This window comes from Lonchura striata, chromosome Z, assembly GCF_050655825.1.
Source record: "Lonchura striata isolate lonStrDom1 chromosome Z, ASM5065582v1, whole genome shotgun sequence".
In the NCBI taxonomy this organism is placed as follows: domain Eukaryota; kingdom Metazoa; phylum Chordata; class Aves; order Passeriformes; family Estrildidae; genus Lonchura; species Lonchura striata.
The window spans coordinates 36,483,203-36,503,173 of NC_140740.1; the positions used below are offsets into that span (position 1 = coordinate 36,483,203).

Below are 19,971 nucleotides of genomic sequence, written 5' to 3' on the forward strand. Positions count from 1 at the left end.
AAACTTGGTGGGATGAATCACATGATTGCAATCAATGGCTATTACCTCTTTAGGAGGGACAGGCAGCGAAAGAAAGGCAGGAGATTTTTCTCTACATTTCAAAAGAAAAGTAAAGAAAGGAATGTTCTGTTTATGAAAAACACACATTGAAAATTTATGAGTAAATATTGGAGACCTAGACAGCAAAGGAATCTCTGTGGTTCATGTTTACTACAGGCCACTCAATCAAGGGGAAGTTGTTGATGAAGAACTACAGGAATCATCATGCTCATAGGAATAATCTTGCTGAGGGACTTCAGTCACCCTGACATCTTCTGGGAAAGCAGTGCAGCAAGCAGCAAGCAGTCTGGGATAATCTGAGGCTGCATTGAAGACAACTGGCCCTGCAGGACTGCTCTCCTGCCTCTCTTCCCCCAGTTTGTATGTTTAACCAGGACCATCCTCTCCCAGGTGCCAAAAATGTCAATTTCTCTTCTTAAACTTCATATGACTGTACATTGCTATCTTATTCAGATCTCCCTATAAGTCCTCTTTGCCTCCCATGTCACCACTCCTGTCTTCCAATATCCATATACTCCCCTTTTCCTGTTCAGCCAGACCATTCTTCTACTTCACTTGCTTGACTTCCAACACTATGGAATTGTCTGCTTTTGCAGTCTTTACAAATGTCTCTGGAAAACTGATCAGAATTCATGGACCACAATACCTTCAAAAGCAGATTCACAGGGGACCTTACTAAGTAATTCTTTCATCAGCCTTCCATCTCCCCATATCCAGAGTTGAAGTTTTACTCCTGTTGCTAATAACTTGAAATTAAACTATTTTGTGGTCCAGTGACCGAGACAGCCAGATATCACTATTTTGCCCACCATTTCCTTATCTGTTTGCAAAGAGCAAACCTAGGAGGGTGCCCTTCTTACTTGGCTCCCTTAGTACCTGCAATATGCATCAGAAATTTCCAGGACCTGCTTCTGTTCCCTGTGTGGCACTCTCAGCTTATGGCTGGGAAGATAAAATTGCCTTTAGGGACAGCAAAGAATGGTCTAGGGATATTTAATTCTCTGTGGAATAATTCATCAGCATCATCATCCTGGTTGGGCAGGAGATAGTAAACTCCAAAACAACATCCATTCTGTTTGCTTTCCCCCTTGTTCTTATCCAGAGGAACACAACTCTGTCCTTGCCTTATCCTTACATTGAAAATGTGACACAATCCAAATCCTTCCTTATGTTGTGAACCCTCTAACTTCTCCTGCCCACCCATCCCTCCCAAAGGATCTATAAATGTTCATCATGGCACACCTGTCACAGGACATCTCCCACAAAATTTTGCTTATGTCTATGATTTTGTGACTCTGGGGCTGTCAACACACATGGGGGAAAAAAAACAGGTAGATTTTGACAGATCTGTTGAACAATCTTTGCCAAAACCTGAGGCAAACCTTCTTTGGTTTCTACATCAGATGGTGAGACCATGGCTTCAGTTTCAGAGGACCTTCTTAGCAATACCAGGGTCATGACATAACTCACAATCTTTGTAATCAGATCTCTGTATGCAATGCTAGATTTTAACACTCTTCATGTGTGCATCTCATTTTTTAACAAGAGCAATGCAAGTGTCTATGGATTTTTAGTGTTCACGTAGAACATGATTGGCATAAACTCATAATTCATTCGTAACAGTAGTCAGGTTACAGCTACAGAACCAGCTACGGAAGCATACATACAGCTTGTATGCTTCTAGTGCAGAGCATACATTAACAGTATTATAAGGATGGAAAGGCCATCTAGCCCTGACTAGTGGGATAAATAATTAGTGAAATAGTGAAATAAATAATAGTGAAATATACTTAGGTATAAAAGGATTCCTGCTGAACATAGATCAAGACAATAACACTGGAAACAGCTCCAAAGTGGAAGACAGTATCCCTAGGAAAGAGTGAAAAACACTCCTGCCTGATTTGAAGATGGATAAAGTTGTTTTCTTTTGCTTGTATTTTCAAAATGAAACAAGTGTATAAAGAATTCCTTTGTTAAATACAAAGTATCAAGATTATATAAAATTCACTTCTGATTTTCTGTGGCCTATCAGATCCTCATCAATGACAAGCACAATTTTTAATGAAAAAATGTTGGAAAGATCACACAGACTTTCCTTCTCACAGAAGATTTTGTATATAAACATTAATATATGTATAGAAATATGATAGAGTTAGTTTAAATAATGCAGCATTTGATGTCTAAGCTTAAAGCCCTAAATTAGCCTTTTGAAACATTACATAAGGAACATAGAATATAAAAAAATCATAACCAAAAGGCCAGCTATACTAGCACTTAATTTCCAGGCTTAAATAAAAGGTAAAATATTTGAGAAGATGAATCATCAGGTATCCTGTATATTAGTTTCCAGAAAATATTGTGGAGATTTTATGAGTGTACATATTTAAAATAAAATCAAAATGTCTACACTGTTGGGAAGCTGGACACTCTACTACTTAAAAGGAAATTCGTAAGCCAGACAAGACTGATTTTTGTACTGTGTTCTAAAAGCATGATCTCAGTTTTGAGTGTTCATGCTTAGATAGTAGATACCTTGTAATTAAGCTCTTAGGCTATAATCTTATATAATATCCTTCATATTAACTTCTAGATATGCAAAGCATTAGTTTTCTTCCTTGCAGTCATACAACTTCATCCTGTTCCCTCAAATTCCTTCTCCTGTCTCACATATTTTCATCTGCAGTGCAATTCAAATTCCTGCTTGGCCTGCTTACTTGATATATGATGTCAAAAAGAAAGTAAGACTATTTAAACCCAAACAAGGTCTCACCTCTTTATTTTCTCATATCTATAATCCTTTTGTTTGTTCTTACTCTGATGATCGCTGTGCTCCTAATTCTGATGATAACCTTCCTCAATTTCCACTGAAACGTGGCTTTCAAAAGATTTCAGCACTTTTAAGAATCAGAATGCTGAAACATATTATGGCATAATCAAAATTTTATGTAATCTATTTGATTTTTTTACATTTTTATAATATATTTTACAATCAGGTTACTGTGTTAAAATTGAGGGATACACAAGATTTTTATGCAGATTGTATTTTTGCTCCTTGTGGAACCTTCCATGCAGGCTACTTGATCTGATATTTCACCCTGGACCTTCTGGTTTCCCTGATTTTCTTGTGTTCAGCACTTCTCTACATCTCCAGAAAAAAAAAAAAAAAAGCAGACAACATTCATTATCTTTGATTTTATGAGCAACTTAGGCAACATGCAAATAAAAATTAAAAAACCCAACCATGCCTTCAGCAAACCCTACACAGTACATCTATATCTTAAGTGATGAAGTTTAATTGTTCCTTTTTAATTTCAGCATATTATATATTTTTCATTTTTTACAAAGAAACTGTCATTGTTGAAAATTGAAAGAAAGCCTAATACATTGATATGCATTAAACTAGGACCTTATATTCATTTTTTTTTTCTTGACTTTTTAAGAAGCAGTTTTTCTCTGGTACTTTTCATCCATCCACATACTCTGGTTAGATATATTTAAATTTCAGGCATCATACAGTCAGAATTTGCAGATGCTTCTCAGATAACTGTTTTCCCTTTATCTAACTATGGAAAGGAGAATGCAATTAATAACAGATGGTATGAAATGACCATGTCCTTGAGAGAATGCCTTATTGTCACGTCCTGCTAATTGTAATCACATATACATTGCTAATTGTATCACATATAATGCAAGTAAAAGCATAATAAATCTGAGCTGGGGGACATTTTATGCAAGAGCTCTTCTCCCTTTCCAGACGATAAATTGCTCAGCTCTTGAATTATCTATAACCTTGTGATACCCAATGTGCATTAGCTTAATTGCCTTTTTTCCATTCTTTCTCCCTTTCCTTGCTCCTCCTGTCTTTTTCAGTTTCCTGGGTCTGTAAGAGAGATTATATTTTTTTAGTCTACCTCCCTTAGTACTGTAAGGAAAGGATCTATATTTGCTGTGTTGGACAGAATTTTGTTGGCTCTCTTCTGTAGAGTTATTGATAAATTGTGCTTTTTAAAGATCTGTAAGGCCCTTTACTTGATATCAGAACAATAAGCAAATGCTGAAGGAGTATAATAGAAATCTAGAAGAGCATTCTCATTAACTGTGAGATAGAGTGAACTTCAAATGGATCAACTCTATTTAATTTCTAAATATAATACTATGATTTAAAACCCCTAATGCATGAGGATTTTTTTATTTTCTCGCAACAATAAATGAGGATTTTTTTTTCCCTGTGGAAAAAATATGAAAAGATGCCTTGCACTTCATCTCCGTGTGGGATGAAAGAGCACTGCTTTGGCAAAATTTGTTTCTGCTGGTAGTGGGAGTGGGGAGACTGCTTCTTGCAAAAGTTCTGCTTCATTTTTTTGGTTTATTTCTTCTTACAGCAATACTTTCAATCCTGGCTTTGTCCCAAGGAGAAAATAACAGATAAGTGCACAGGAGCATGGATATACATTTGCTTGAAGGAATTGCCATTTAAGGCAGAGAATGATGCTGCACAGCTGCACAGACTGAATTGTATTCATAGTTGCAAGCACCCCATCAATATTTAGTTGGCTTTTAGGTATCATCCTAGCTCTCCTAGTGTCTGTGGTGGAGGCAATTTGACAGAGGCTTGTTCTTTGTGGAATATTTCAGTAAGATGAGGCAAAATTATTATTTCAAGTGATTATTTGAAACATGCTTGGGCCTGTATCCAGTGTGAAAATGTTCTAAGCCATTATAAATCATTCCCCTAGAGGCTACCATACCCTTTGGCTGTCTCCTATGAGACATGTCCTGCTGAGCCATCTGTGCAGAAAGGGGGAAAGGAGATCTTCCTGGGGTAGGAGTTACACATAGCCATCAATGCAATCCACAGAGTAAGATATGAATTGAATTTGGAACAAGGACTTCCAAATCAAATTCACATTCTTGATACTGACTTTCAGAATAACTACAGGCCATTTGCTATGTGTTTTCATTCTTGATCCCTATTCTGCTGTATTTATAACTGTATGATCATGAATGGTGCCTATCCTGAGGATTGCTCAGTGCTATAGGATTACTTACTAAAATTAGTAACATGAAGAATTACCTTGACAAGTACTAAAAAACCCATATTTAAGTATGAAGACTGCTTTAGGAAAACCATGCAAACTCAAAAGCTGTTCTTGAGAGACAGCTGAAATCTGAGCTCAGTTATTCTTATAATTTTTATTCTTTGTGCACAGCATCTTTAAATGTCCCCAAAAAGATTTATGATTTTTTTTTTTTACCTTGGTAAGTTCCTGTGACATATTCTTACTACAGTTATGAGAGTGGTTATGTCTCTCATATGTCCCTCTGAAGCTATTATAATCTAAGTCCACCTAAGTCACTAATAAGATTTCTACTTGAGAAAAGACTCTTCAAAAGGCATTTTAGTATATGTATGCAAAAAAACCTGCAAAACAAAGTCCAAAAAAACAACACACCCAAGCCCAGAAGAGAGATTATTGTGATTGATTAAAGTCAATATGGTGGCCAGGAGTTAAAGTCACCAAAGAGGTGAAGAGTAGACAGTATGAAAAATAGCTGAAGAAATGGCTGAAAGCCAGAATGGCTTAGGTAATGACACAAAAACTGCTTGAGATACCAGCTTTTCCAGGGTGGTGCATGTTTTGGAATTTTCTCATTTGCCTTATGCATTTGCAATTTTATTTATTTGATGATACTACTAAATTCTGAACTAGAGCTGTGCAATAAATTATGATAACCCTGGCATTGTTTGTACATCTGAATAGCAGTTCATAAATTCAGAGTGGCTCAGGCTTGGACAAAGTACAGGGATTGATGTATGATGTTAAGATGCTATTTAGTCCCTTAAGAAAAATCATGCTAATCTCCTCTTTGTGTGGAGAGTAAAAATTGACATAATGAACTTTGTAGACACTGATGGAAATACTTTGTGTGTCCACATTGGTTAAACCTTGTTGTTGAAGGCAAGAAGTCAGTATGATTTAGTAACCATGACTGTTCACTTGCACATGCAGAATGGAACCTTTTTTCAAGTAGTGTTTATTTCCATAAAGATCATCAAATTTTATGGAGGCATGCATTCATCCCCCAACTGGCAACTTGTTGACCATAATCAAAGATAAGCTTTTAAGTAAATCAAAAGGTCAAAAATCTCACAGTCTCATTGCAAAAAATTATTAAGGTGTCATTGTATAAAGCATTTATTTACCATGCATTGACTTCCCCTTCGGCACAATATGGATGGCAGTATTTAAGTGATATTAGACTAATTCCATTTGGATCCTATTGTGTTTTGTTCTTCTGACTGTAAGTTTACATAACAATGACTTTAGCCAGTCTGGTGTTTTCCGATTGCTAAATTAAAAGAACCCAGACTAGCTTTGTGGAGAGATATCCTGGCTTTGTACTCCATTGACTTTTCAGACTGTCTCTGGCAGCTGGCAGATCTTGCTTTCATGAGTTCAGCTGTTGAACCTGAAGAAAATCAAACTGAAAAATAAAAGGTGACCAGGGTTTTTCTAAAAGTGTGTTAGGAACTGAATTTAGTATTCTGAGAAAAGATTTAAAGAAAGTCAAAGCCATATAAGGGAGCAAAAGAAATGAGGCAGATGGAGATTAGGATACAGAAGAGAATTGTATCTCTCTCCTTTGGTCACTGTGAAAGCCTAGATTGTCTCAGTTGCAAAATGTATTCATCCTAATAGCAGATGTTTGTATTAACATGTCTGTAGAATGCTATGTATGTTAGATATATTTATCATGTGATAGCTTTCCATATGTGTTTAATTTTGCAGGAAATATTATGTACTCATTATCACTACTAACGACCACTCTTCATATACACCAAATTCATATTTCAGTTTGACTTATTGTATATTGTATATTTCAGTTTGACTTATGTAAGAAAATTTGAAAGATCATCATTTGGAGCAGTTGTATTAACACTTTCAGTCAGGCTGGATTAACACTCAAATATTTAGATAATAGATTAGGTATTCTTATACAATGTGTGTAGCAATTCACTCAGCCTTCCATATTGCTTCTAATTACAGCTTTATCTTTGAAGGTTCTAGCATTTATTTTTCTTTATGTTTTCAATTTACAGTCTAGATTTAGAAATTAAAAGTGTTTTCCTTAAAGATCATGTCACTTGCTTGGGTAAATAGTTTGGTTTGGTGGATCTGACTGAAATATAAATACTGCATTCAGATGATGACAATGGAAAGCGGTCTTTTTTTATTTTAACTGTTACAAATTTTCTAAGTGGTTTGTCTTTCTCTAAACTGCAATGACTCAAAGATTTGTACAAAGCACTGTTAAATGAGACAACCCAAAAACACTGCTTTTTTTGTTTGTAGATACTTACTGTATGCTATAACTCACTAACAACTTGCAGCAGTGCGATACTTTCTCTCTGCTTTCTTGATTTTTGGCTTTTGTTTTCATAATATAGCAGGGAAAAATAATGTGGAAGCTACTGTTTTTTGTGAAATCTAAGTAGTATAAAGGGTCAGGGGAGGGATGAATTTCAACATATCACTTTCCCATTGAATTTCTCTTAATTCTTCTCATCACCACATCACCAATCACTCTATTTACCTGCCTCTGTACCTTTATATTTATATTCTTTCTTAACTGACTATGCAAAAATGAAAGCATGGAGATGTGATGATAGTAGCCAGAAACACGAAGGAAGAGTAATGACAATAGTCAGTAGAATCAACAAAGCTGTATAACTGTAAGATTAGTCTAGGGAGGTGCACAGAAAATACCCACAGCAGCTTTCTGAGCTCAACCTTTTGCTAAACATACTGTGAAGTCAATGCATCTTTCAGATAGTGTATTGATAACAATACTGATAATACAAACACATTAGTAATACCAGTGGAAAGCTGCACAAGGGACTAGAAAAACATCTGTTAGGACTGTAAAGCACAGTCATTAAACTGTGTAAAGCAGGTTTTCTGAGCATTACTGTTGGGACTCTTTTTCATTTATGTTTATCCTTCTTTCCATCCTGGTACAATTATGAATTGATTTGAAAGAGAGAACACATCACAAGAGAAGCTGTCAACCCAAATTCCATCTGATGTGGCAAAAGGAATAAAATGTTATCTAGATAACATTATTACTAGATAACAGGAGGAATAAAAGCTCTTTGTTTCTTCTTATCCTCTTTTACCTTTTTTTTCATTTGCTATTTCTGAACTGCTTACTCATGTGAGTGGGTGCGTAAGTGCACAATTATTGTAGCAAAAGGTTAAGGATATTTCATCAACAGAAATGGACGATTGAACTAATCAGTTTAATTTTCAGAAGTAGGAAAACACAGCTTTTTCCATATAATTGCTTCATAACCTTGTGCCTGTCTTAATAACTTAGCAATCTTGTTGGCCTATCCACAAAACAAAATATACTTGGAGCTCAAATTTCAGTAACAAGGATCACTGAATATCCAACTTAATACCATGTATCACTGTAAAAAGGGAACATTTTAAAGGTAATTACTTATTATTTTCTTTCCCCTCATTTGTCTTTTTCAGTAATTTAATGCCCAATATCTGATTTTGAAATCACCCTCTCTGACCCCCTACATCAAGCACATTATTTCTGCTTATGCCTGTTACTGACAACCTTTTTTAGATAACATAACAATACGTTTAAACAGATTAATACCACATTTAGACAAAATAATATCAAATCTGAAAGGAGATGTAATGTTAAAAATAAAACACAATTTTGAAAATCTGTGTGAGTAAGAAACATGAAAAATGAATTTGTAACAGCAGAATGAAATTACCTTAAGTAGTACATTACTTACAGTAATGAAAATAAAAATAAAATGCAGAGAAAGCAATCTAACATGTGTTGGTGTACAGTGAGCATATTGTCATAAATGACAAACCCAAATGATGCTTAACAGGTGCCACATATGCATCATGATGGGAACAGGTAAACTAAGCACAGTATACCCAAGCTTCATGGCAACAGTAGATTTGAATGTTTTGCATGAAATGGGAGGAAGAACTTAGAGCTTATTATGAGTCTTAAATGTGTTCTGACAGAGGAATATGTATATTGATGGGGATTTTTTTAATCCCCAATTTAATACCCACTTCACATTTTATTTGTATGGTGATACAGGGAACTCATAGTTTCTAACTTAATTGAACTGTTCCCGAATTTTTGATAGAGCGATGATAGCATTTACATATTTGCCCATTAAATAAGAAAGAGGCACAGGACTAAGATAGTGTGTTAAATTACACAAACATTCCTTTTTAAAAGTACTTTCAGGGCTCCTGGACAAATTCACAGCTACAATGAGTTCAGGGTTCTTTTTGACTTAATTCCTCTGTACTAGATTTGTCCTATGATATTGGGATAACTCTGCTTCTCTCTAACTCCTTACAATGATTATTATCATTATTGTTATAAATATAGAACTATTAAAAAAAAATCAATCCAGGAAAATGCATTTGAAGGAAGGGTTTATTTGAAGCTAATTTTTAATACTAATAAACTAAACAACAAGTAGCCAATTAATTTTATCCAGCAGCATGCTACATCTGAAAGGGAAATTGTATCAGAGTTGAAACTCAACTGTGTAGTTACAAATAGAGCAAGTAATAATATGACAGATTGAAAGGGATTAACTTGCATTTCTCTGTGTAGTAGGAACATTTTTAAAACTATTTAATCAGAAACCTGACAAATGGATGACATCTAAATAAATAAGAATAATTCAGATATACACCTTCCTGATTTTCAACTTATTGTATTATATGGCCCTAGTCAATGAGTCAGTTACTTTGCTTCAACACATTATAAACAAATTAAATGACTGGTGTCTTCTGATGAGATTGTTAAAACAAACTCACGAGAAGCCAAAACCACAAAATGAGCATTTAGGGAAAAAAAAAAAAAAAAAAAAAAAAAAAAAAAAAAAAAGAGAGAGAGAAGGAAAAAGACAAACTGTGTGTTATTCCTACTGAAGGAAAAGGGATTTTCTTCTTCCATAACTGCTGAAAGTGTTTCATAACTTCCGTAAGTGTTGAAAGTTCAACTGAATTTTTTAGTGCCAACACATGGATCCAGTGGCTTTAATCTGTGTTTATCATATTGCCATATCGTGATGCCATATCATGCTTATCATGTTGCCATATCATGTTTTTCAAACCATTTTGTAGAAATGGCCACTGATAGTAAGTGTCATCTAGCTGTCAATTTTATTTGCAAAACATGATCTCATCTCTGTTGCTAAGACATTATGATATTATACAGAAGATTTCAATTGCTGTTTATCAGTCTCAGCATGTTTTAACGTGGAGGACAGAAGTTTGAGGAAACAATTCTTTGGTTATGGTTACTTGCTTTAGCTCTGCATTGACCAGGTGTCTGCTGGAACCACACACAGATTGTCAATAGGAAATTGCTAAACAAAAATTGCAAGTTACACTATAGTAGTGGGAAAAATTCAAACTACTGGAGTTCTTTAAAAATAAGTGATTAGGTAGAACATGATTGAACACATGAACTATCATGAATGAAATGTGTCGATGTTCAACAATAAAAGCATTCCCATTATATTTTAAAAATCACAGACTTTGTTCCTTGTTTATAAGTGATTAATTTTCATTACATGTATTGTGGATATTAAAGAGTATTTGCCTATGTGATCTACAGAGATAGAAAAAGTTATAATCTGCAATGATTCTTCACTAACACTGGCCTAAATTTGTATGTATGTGAATCAATAGGCACAGAAATATTCTACTTGCAGAAAAAAAGATAGAGGAAATTCATCACGTCTACACTGCTCAAACGTTATGTAAACTTTCTAAAATCCTCCTTTTACTTCCCTCATCCTACCCATGTGTTGCACAGTAAATTCTCAAGGAGAGAAAACACTCACTTCCCAAGAAAACACTGGATCTGAATTCTAGATGAAAAAGAAAACCTCAAAATTCAGGATGCATTGACTTAGGAAAAGGTGGGCTGGAACCTTGATATGTATCATTGTGTGTTATTAACAGTCAGGGGACTGTTGAAGTTGCATTCTTGAATGTCTCTGGATGACTTGAGGGGAAAAATTTTTTCTATCTCTTGTTTGCTTTCTGTCTTTGAATGTAGCCCTTTATCCTTGGCATGATACTTTCCCTATGTAGGGATGAACATCTGCCTCTATCATAAAAGTATAATAATCACCAGCCTTAAAACTCAGCTTTGGCACTAGCTCTGCTATCCCCAAATTATCATTCTACTTTGTTAAAATGCATTTCTACTGCTATTTTTTAGATGTGAGATTGGTGTTCATCTCTGCAACATTATAAGGTGTCTTGTAAATCTAAAAACAAATACAGGCACCAACTCACCCAGAAAAGACAGTACTCTCTTCATCTGTTAAAGTTCTTTACTGAGCTTATTTTCTAGTACAGCTAAAGATCATGATTTGGACCATTTCTACTCCTTGCACACTTACATATCTGAGTTTAAACCAGATAACTGGAAATAAGGAAAATGATCCATGCCTCTCATTAAGCCTTTCTATTTTCCATTTACTTGGAATCTCTACAATTTATGCCTACATTTTACATGTCTATGTTCTTGTACATGGTTTCTGAGACTTGCTCTAGAATTGAGGTTTCTTTAAAATAGACAGCATGTAGTGTCTTGTGTTAATGGCAGTTTAATTTTTAGTTTTTTTTGTTCTGGGATCATGCTGCCAGAATTTAGATCTGTTTTGTTGAAAACCAAGTAATAAAGAATTACAGCTTGTGCTCATCAATTGATTGACCATATTCAGTTTTATTTCTATTGGAAAATTGAACATAGGTGGGAAAAAAAAGGCTCAGAATCAAATGTTTTAGATATAAAAGATAATGCGAATGTTTCACAAGACCATCACTGGGATTTTAAAGTTTCTTTATTTTAGATATTTTATCCTTTGCAATTGTTCTTACTTTGCAGATAAACTAGCACATATTTTCCTTTGGTTTCCATTTAAATAATCTAACTATGCTAAAAGATACTGTCTTAGTTAAATTACTGTGGAGTCTGTTCTAATGAGATTTATTTCATGTCACTTGAATGATATAGCTTCCTTATATCATACAGCTTTTCAGTTCAAAATAGGCAATATCTTTCTAGTTCAGAAAATATATTGTCTCTAGGCTCAAAAATGTATCAGAAGGCTTTCAAATACCAACAGAGCTTGCTCTTTTCAGATTTATGATTCAACTTCAGGCAACATTTCACAGAAATGAAGGTGGGGAAAAACAGGTTACTGTTTAAAATTATTTATAGACTAGCCTTGGCATACACTTCAGGTTCTGTAAACCCTGGCAATAAGCCACTTCTCTAGTACATCAGACCTTGTCCATCAACAATGGCCAAAATACTACACACATTTCAGATATTCTGCTGTAAAAAAGAAAGGGGGAAGGAAATAAAAGAAAGAGTTTTTGATAGTGGTGGGGTTGTGGTTTTTTTTTTTTTTTTAATGTGTTTTTTCATGTGTTTTTGTAGCTCTTCTAATATTTTTAAAAAATCCTAAAACAAAGAAACAGCCACGATACTTTTTTTTAAATAAAATTATATTGTTATTTCTCTGTTATTATTGCCTAGGTTTCATCAGTGAACTCTGTGGAAAATCATTTACTTTCAAAAGTGAACCAAGATTTATGGTGAGTTTACTGGAAAAACAGTTCAAGTTCATGGGCTATGATCAGTCTCTGAACTGCTGACTATAGCTGTGAAATAGAAATGGCAGCCTCATGAGTTTTCCTCTAGAACTGCTGTTTGGGTCTTAGGCAAGTCATTAACCTTTAGATATGTCTGAGTTGAATATAAAAGCATAGGAGAGGAATTTTTAGGAGACAAGATGTGGTTCCAGGTTCCAAATTTATTTAATCAAATGTGTCTCCGTTTCAAATTTAATATATACAGTAAGCCATTTTTCCATATTAATCATGCCCTTTATTGCGTGAATACATGAATTAAACACTGCTTTTTTCATATTTAGAGAGTGCTATAAGACAATTTTACCACAAAAAGTAGTAAATTTGAGGGGTGAAGAGTGATACTGATGCATTGTTCCTCATCCAAAGTCCTACACTTTGACAGTTAAATTATTTATACACATTCTTCATATCTTCCTTCTGTTTCCCCCCTCATATGGTATTTTTTACAGTGAGAAGTGTGATTATTTGAAATTCTCTTCTTTATACTATGTCTTGCATATGTGGGTTGTTTCATACAAGTTGCTGTAATAACACTATTGTTGGTATTGGATCTGAAAACTGCTATGTTTTCAAATCATGGTGAAAATCTTAAAGAACATAAGTTACTATCAATCTTGTGAAATACATATATAGCTTAAATTTTCTGAAAACATCTGAAAGGAAATCTCTCCATGGTAGTTTAAAATATCCAATCATTTAGATTTTAGAAAGTTACAAGAAAGAAAATAAGAAATAGAACATCATGGCCTCTGTTAATTTTCTTCTCAAAATATACATGGCTATGGTGGTTTGTCTGGAATATTTCCTTTGTTATGAAAGCTGGAAGAATTTGTGTTACTCCCCTCAAAATAAATAATAGTTCCACATTTTTACTGATTTCTTCTCTGCAGATTAATTATCCCCTTATATTTTTCTTCCATTTTTATCAATGCTTATGAATCCTAGTTTCACCTTTTCTCCTTTTCTTAGATCTTTACAGATACTCCTTTGGAAGCTGCTGATGATAATGTGTTAAATACCCTGCAGTCAGAGTGAAATGTGAAGTGCCCAGCAGTAGTTCCCAAATTATTCTTCAGGAGTGGGTTTTGTCTGAATTAGATTTCTGTACTGAGACTGAGGTGAGGACTTGGGTCTCAGTCTGTTTCCAAACCCACTGCCCTCATATCTTTGGTTTGATGAGAAGGAAACCTACAGGCAGGGGCTGGAATGCAGCTCCACACACCATGTAAAGTGCTTTAGATTAGCTTGGAATTTCTGGTTTATTCTCATAAGCCCAATACTCCTCTGATTTCTGTCTGAAGCAGTTCTGTGCTATTCTGCCACAGAGGAAGTAATTATTTATTTTATGTTCTTGGGTCTGGTTTTACTGTATCTGCTGTTCTGTCAGTATCTCCTGTAGGTGAAATATTCAGCATTAACTCTGTACCTGAGATTGTGACAACATCACGCTGTACCTTAATTCTAGCAGGGTTGTTACCCTAGCAACACTGAAAAACCACTGAAAAACCACTGAAAAGCCATGGTTAACTGTGTGTTCAAGGTAGCTGGGAGAAGTTTAAAACAGCAGTCTAAACTAATGTCCTACAGAGATAATTTTCTTCCTTGAAAATACTCCTATTGTAGCTCCTTCTGTCATGAATACATGCATGACAGTTTCATGGCATGTCCTGTTTTGTAAAAGCTTGGCTTAGAAAATACTACTGTGCTGTTGAAACTTTTGAGCATTTTCATGTATATGAAATTGTACTGGCTTTTAATTAAATTTGTGTGTATGCAGATTCTCTAATGGGCCATTTATATATGTATTTATCAGTCTTCCTTTATAAGTAAATGCTTATATATGTGTTCAAATTACAATAATGTAAACATACAACAAATGGTTTCCAAATGTCACTCCTTGGTCTTCCTAAAACAATCTTTTTCCTTAGCATATTAGCAGTTACGGAAGAGAAACTGTAGATAAAATATGAATTTTAGTAAGACTGGGAGATCACAGAAAACTTCAATATGAGCAAGTCTTTTGGTATATCACAGTTTTAAAGCCCCCACCAAATTCTGCTAGGAAAAAAAGCATTTAAAGACTAGTAACTTTGTCTATCTTATCAAAGAACACAGAAAACATGCTTTCTTGGAAAGGTTGATTGGATACTCAGGCAGATTGCAGATTAACTAAATGTTAACTGTGGGTTTCAGGTAAGGCATGAAGTAAGGAATATACCTTTTAACTATAAAGCTCTTTGGCCAGTTTTCAGTGCATTAGACATTTTTTCATTGTGAAAAAATAGGGTTTATAATGTCAAAAACTGACCCTAGCTAACCATTTGATTGAATACAATGCCAAAAACATGCTTTTCCTTCCTACAGTGCATAACAGGAAAATATTTCTGTAACTTGATGAAATGCAAAATTGAGTACTATTTCTAATATTTTCAATTTTCTGATAAAAGACCTACTTTTCATTAACTGGAGAAAGGCTGTACTAAGCAGTTCAGGAGTAGGAGGAAACAAAATTTTCAAGTGCTGGTTGATCTTGTTCTTTCCAATAAGAACTGCAGAGGAAAGTGAGGGGGAAGCAGGATTATTAGCATTGTAGTGGGACTCGAATTCTTTAAATCACCTTCCCCTTAACCAGGTATATATAATGGATTCTTTTCTGACTCTCATTTCTGTGTTTCTGAAATGAAAAGAACTTCCTATGCTGTCTGGAATTCCTGGAGGTGTAGCACCCTGTCTCTGGTAGGAACAGCAGTTATGATGAAAGTGTCTTGATGGGCTTCAAGACCCAGTAACACTATCTGTAGATCCCAAGTGGAAACATGGTAATCATCTGCCTGGCAGATGAATGTAGCATTTTAAAAACATTATGTGGGATCTTTAACCTTGAATCCTATCCACTGGAACTCCACTTACTCATTTACGTTGTGCAAGGTGTATGGACCTAAGTCTTCTTATGTGATCATGGACTCTCTTGGGAAGGTAAGCTGCAGTGAAACCTACAGCTTAATGCAGCAGAAACACACTAGCTGTCTTGTGCAGCAGCCTAAATAAATGTTTGTATTGAAACCAGTATATAATTACCACTCTGCAGGCTCTACAGTCTCAGAGAATCACGGAATATCCTGAGTTGGAAGGGCCCCACAAGGGTCATCAAGTCCAGCTCCTAGTTCTGCACAGGACATCACCAAGAGTTCCTGCATGATCCTGAAAACATTGACCTTTGACCTCTTGAGCCCTGTCAGGCTTGGTGCTGTGACCATGTCCCTGGAGAGTCAGTTCCAGTGCCCAACCATCCTCTGGACGAACCACCTTTTTCCTGATATCAAATCTAAACTTTCTCTGACACAACTTCAGGCTATTCTGTTGGGTCCTGTTATTCCAGACCAGATGTTTGTAATGCAGACTTTCTACTGGGACTTTCATTTAGTGGCTTACTATTTAATATGCCCGTTGAATATTAGACTGGGAAATGTAATGTACACTGCTATTGACATATGTGTCCAAGTGCATCTGAAAGACTAAAGAATCACAGAACCACAGAAAGGTAATGGCTGGGGTTGGAAGTATCCTCTGGATATCATCCAGTCCCCACTACCTGGCTAGAACAGGTTCATCTGGAGCAAGTTGTGCAGGATCTTGTTCAGGTAGGTTTTTAATATCTTGAGACAAGGGCACTCCACATCTCTAAGCAGCCTGTACCAGGGTTGTTTGAGTTCACTCTCAAAAGAAAGAATCTCTTCCTCCTATTCAGATGGAGTTTCTGTGTTTTAGTTTGTGGCCTTTACCATTTGTCCATTTACTATGCACCAGTGAAAAGTGTCTGGCTCTGCCCTCTCAGTAAAGACTGATACAAAGAAAGCATTCAGTAACTCCACTTTTTCTTCAACATCAGGAAACCTACCCAGTGAAGCAGTGAACCCATATTTTCCCTAGTCTTGCTGCCAGTGCATTTGAAGAAGCCTTTTCTTGTTATTCTTGATATCCTTTGTGAGATTTACTTCTGAAAGGACCTTAGCCATCTGTGTCACATCTCTGCATACTTTGGCAACATTCCTTTGCTCCTTCCAAACACCTCTTCCTTTTTCCATACTTCATAAACTTTCTTCTTCTGTTTTTGCCAAAAGCTTCTTGTTCATCCACTGATTCTATGTTTCCATTTGTGCAAACAAGCACTGTCTCTCATCTTCCAATTCCATTACCTCTGTATACCAGTAAGAAGAGATAAGGCAAAAATAAAGACTGTAAAACTTATGTGAGTTTATGGTACTGAACTCTTGAAATGTTCTTGCAGAATTCCTGTTTATCACAATGTAAAATCTTCTCTATGTGAAGCCCAGTCTTTCCCCTGAATATAATTTTATGCACTGAAAGCTCCCAAACTGTCACAGACTTAGGATGAGACAAGTAGTTCCTAAGAAATGTGATGTTCCATATCTATTTACTGAAATAAATTTATCTTTCACTTAATAGCAGAACAAATTAGTCATAATCTCAGATGCTGTTGCACATTATGCTGAGACATACTCACACTAATATGTTTTCTGATAAAGCAAATGTTTGCTCTGTCAAAGTACAAATCATATTTTGCCTCTAGTAAAGTAGAGGGAGAGAGATCTGAATCTGTGGCAGGGCTGCTTACTTGAGGAGATTTGGAAATTTTTAGCAGATTTCATTAAACATGTGGGTAGACCTTGGCATTCAAAGCTGGAAAATTAGAATCCAAGTGGGAAGTGATAGAAACTAAGCAAGACAGGAGAAGCAAGCACTATCATGGACAAATGAGTGTCACACAGATCCCTCCATGTATAAAAACTACACATATGTGCTATTTATAAACATGCTGTTGTCCTAGTTTCATTACTTTATCCATTTCTTTAAATTGATTGGATCTTCTCTAACAGGACTTTCAGCATGACACTGAGAAGGAGCACAGTGGTGTGATCAGTGACACAAAGGACTCCTGTTTCACAGAATGTGATAAGCACTTTGCTTTGATTTTAACTGGTAAATCTGTTTGTGGACACTTCTGGTCCATCATCGGTCACTTTAAATCAGAAAATAAAATATATTTCCTTTTCTCAACTTTTGATCAGATATTGGAAGCAGTAGCCATACAAAAGGTGACTAATGCTCTTGGATTTTATTATATGGGAGAGGGAGAGAAGGCTGTGAATATTTCACTACTAGGTGTTTTTTAAGTATTTATTTAATATTTTAACATATAATTTTCCAATTCTAGATTTATTCTATCAAATATTTTTGGTTCTCAAAATGTTAATTTGTTAATTTCTACTATTTTACTATTACAAATGCTATAATTTCACTGATTAAAGATACTATAATTACAGAGATCCTAAATATTTGCATCATTGTATTTGCTTAAAAATATTAACCAACCATATATAAAGATTGTGAAAAAAATGAGTAAGATTTTTGATAATGAGATCCCACTCCTAATTTACAGTGGCAGATGATTTATAAAATATGAATGAAGTTAATGCTCAACTATAATGCCACTACATCAGCCGCCAGATAGCACAGCTGTTATACTGGGAATTTGTGTCTGTCTCCAGCTTTCCAAACAAAATGAAAAAAAAACCTTACAGAATGCCAGTGAATATGAACAAGAATGGCAAAAGAATCTGTTATTTATAGTAAAAATAGACAAGTCATGATGCTGTTTTATGCTAAAACCAAGTTTCTTAGAGGTACAGTAGTAATAAATACTTGTTGTGGTTTGACACAGAAAAAGAATTTTTCTGGAAGGAAGAGGTCAGTTTGGATATTGACCAATTGAAGGTGGACACGCCTCTGAGAACACAGAGGGGTTAAAAGCAGAATTCCCAGGAGAACTCACTCTCTTTGGCTCCGGTCAGCACGCAGTGCTGTGCTCTCCCCTGCCTGGCCATGGCTGGGTGGGAGAGGGGAAGGCCCATGGCCTGAATGAGGTGGGCCCAAGGGTGGAAAGACTGGAACCGGGTTGGCCCCTGCAGATGGAAGGGCGGAAGAAATCTAAAATGTCTCCGTTCCCCCCCTCCAGAGAGAAAGAGACAGCAGCAGTGGAAGAGCGGGGGAGGGGGGCACAAGGTCCCCAGCCGTGTGGGAGCTACCAGAGTCTAAGCATGGAGTGATATGGAAAGTTTAGACTTTTAACCCTTCCTTGAGAGATAAAAGCTTTGTAAATTTTCCTTTCCCCTCTTCAATTTGAAAGAGAGGAAGAGGGACACCTTAGACCCTGGGATGTTAGAAAGAGAAATTCTAGATGGGAGTGGGACAAGAAGTGGCTTAGCTGGACTTTTCTGTGTTAGCCACAAATTGAACTAAACTTCTCTTTTAAGAGAGACTGTGTTTTGGGAAGATGCCAGTGAGTCAAGAGATCTGCTTCAGCTGGGAAAAGACAGAAGTAGAGTGAACAGAGAAAAAGTTAGGAGGTTTGTGGTAGTGCCCCTTGTCCTCAAAAGAAAGAGAAAAGAAGAAGATCTCTATTCTTAAACCCTCAGCCCCAGGGGAAATGGGAAAATAGGGGGGACTGTGGTCCCAAACAATGAAAAAACTGTTGTTTTCTTTCCTCTTGGCAGGGCATCCTTGAAAGGAAAAATCCTAAAAGCAGTCTGTCCATCCATGCATTAGTGGTGAGAACACCGTGCATGGAAAGGAGAGGGTCACCATGGCAAACTTTTCTCCGGGCGGTGCCATGTGTGACATGGAAACACAAGATGTTCCAGCTGTGTTTCTTTGGGGGTCTGTGGCACAGCAGAAACTCCTGTCTCCCTGGATGGGTTGAGTATTGATTGTCTGGACGGTGGAAACCTGATTAGAGTCCAGATTATATCTCACTATAGTTTGTTGAAGTTAGGTAGTGAGAGGAAGAATGTTCTGCAAAGTTTTCATTTTAATCTTTGTGTGCTTTTTTTTTTCCTTTTTCCTTTCTTTTTTTCCTTTTGTAATAGTAGCTTAATAAAGTTTTTTTCCTGTTATTAAGCTTAAGCCTGCTTTACTCTGTTCTCAATTCCACTTCACAGCATTCAAAAAAGAGATTACATTTTCATAGGAGCACTGGCATTTATACCAGTGTCAAACCATGACAATACTTTATGTTCAGCTTTACATATAATTCAATATCTCTTAGTATGTAGAAGATATAATAGTGAATTCCAGCAATTTGCTCTCCTTA

General features: G+C 35.8%; 1 long non-coding RNA gene across 1 annotated transcript; it reads left to right on the plus strand.

Moving 5' to 3' along the window:
- The first annotated feature begins 7,898 nt into the window (after positions 1 to 7,898).
- On the plus strand, positions 7,899 to 19,784 carry LOC146763772 (uncharacterized). Its single transcript, XR_014951659.1, has 2 exons — positions 7,899 to 11,050; positions 12,685 to 19,784. It is a non-coding gene; the product is annotated as an uncharacterized LOC146763772 (long non-coding RNA).
- The last annotated feature ends 187 nt before the right edge of the window (positions 19,785 to 19,971 follow it).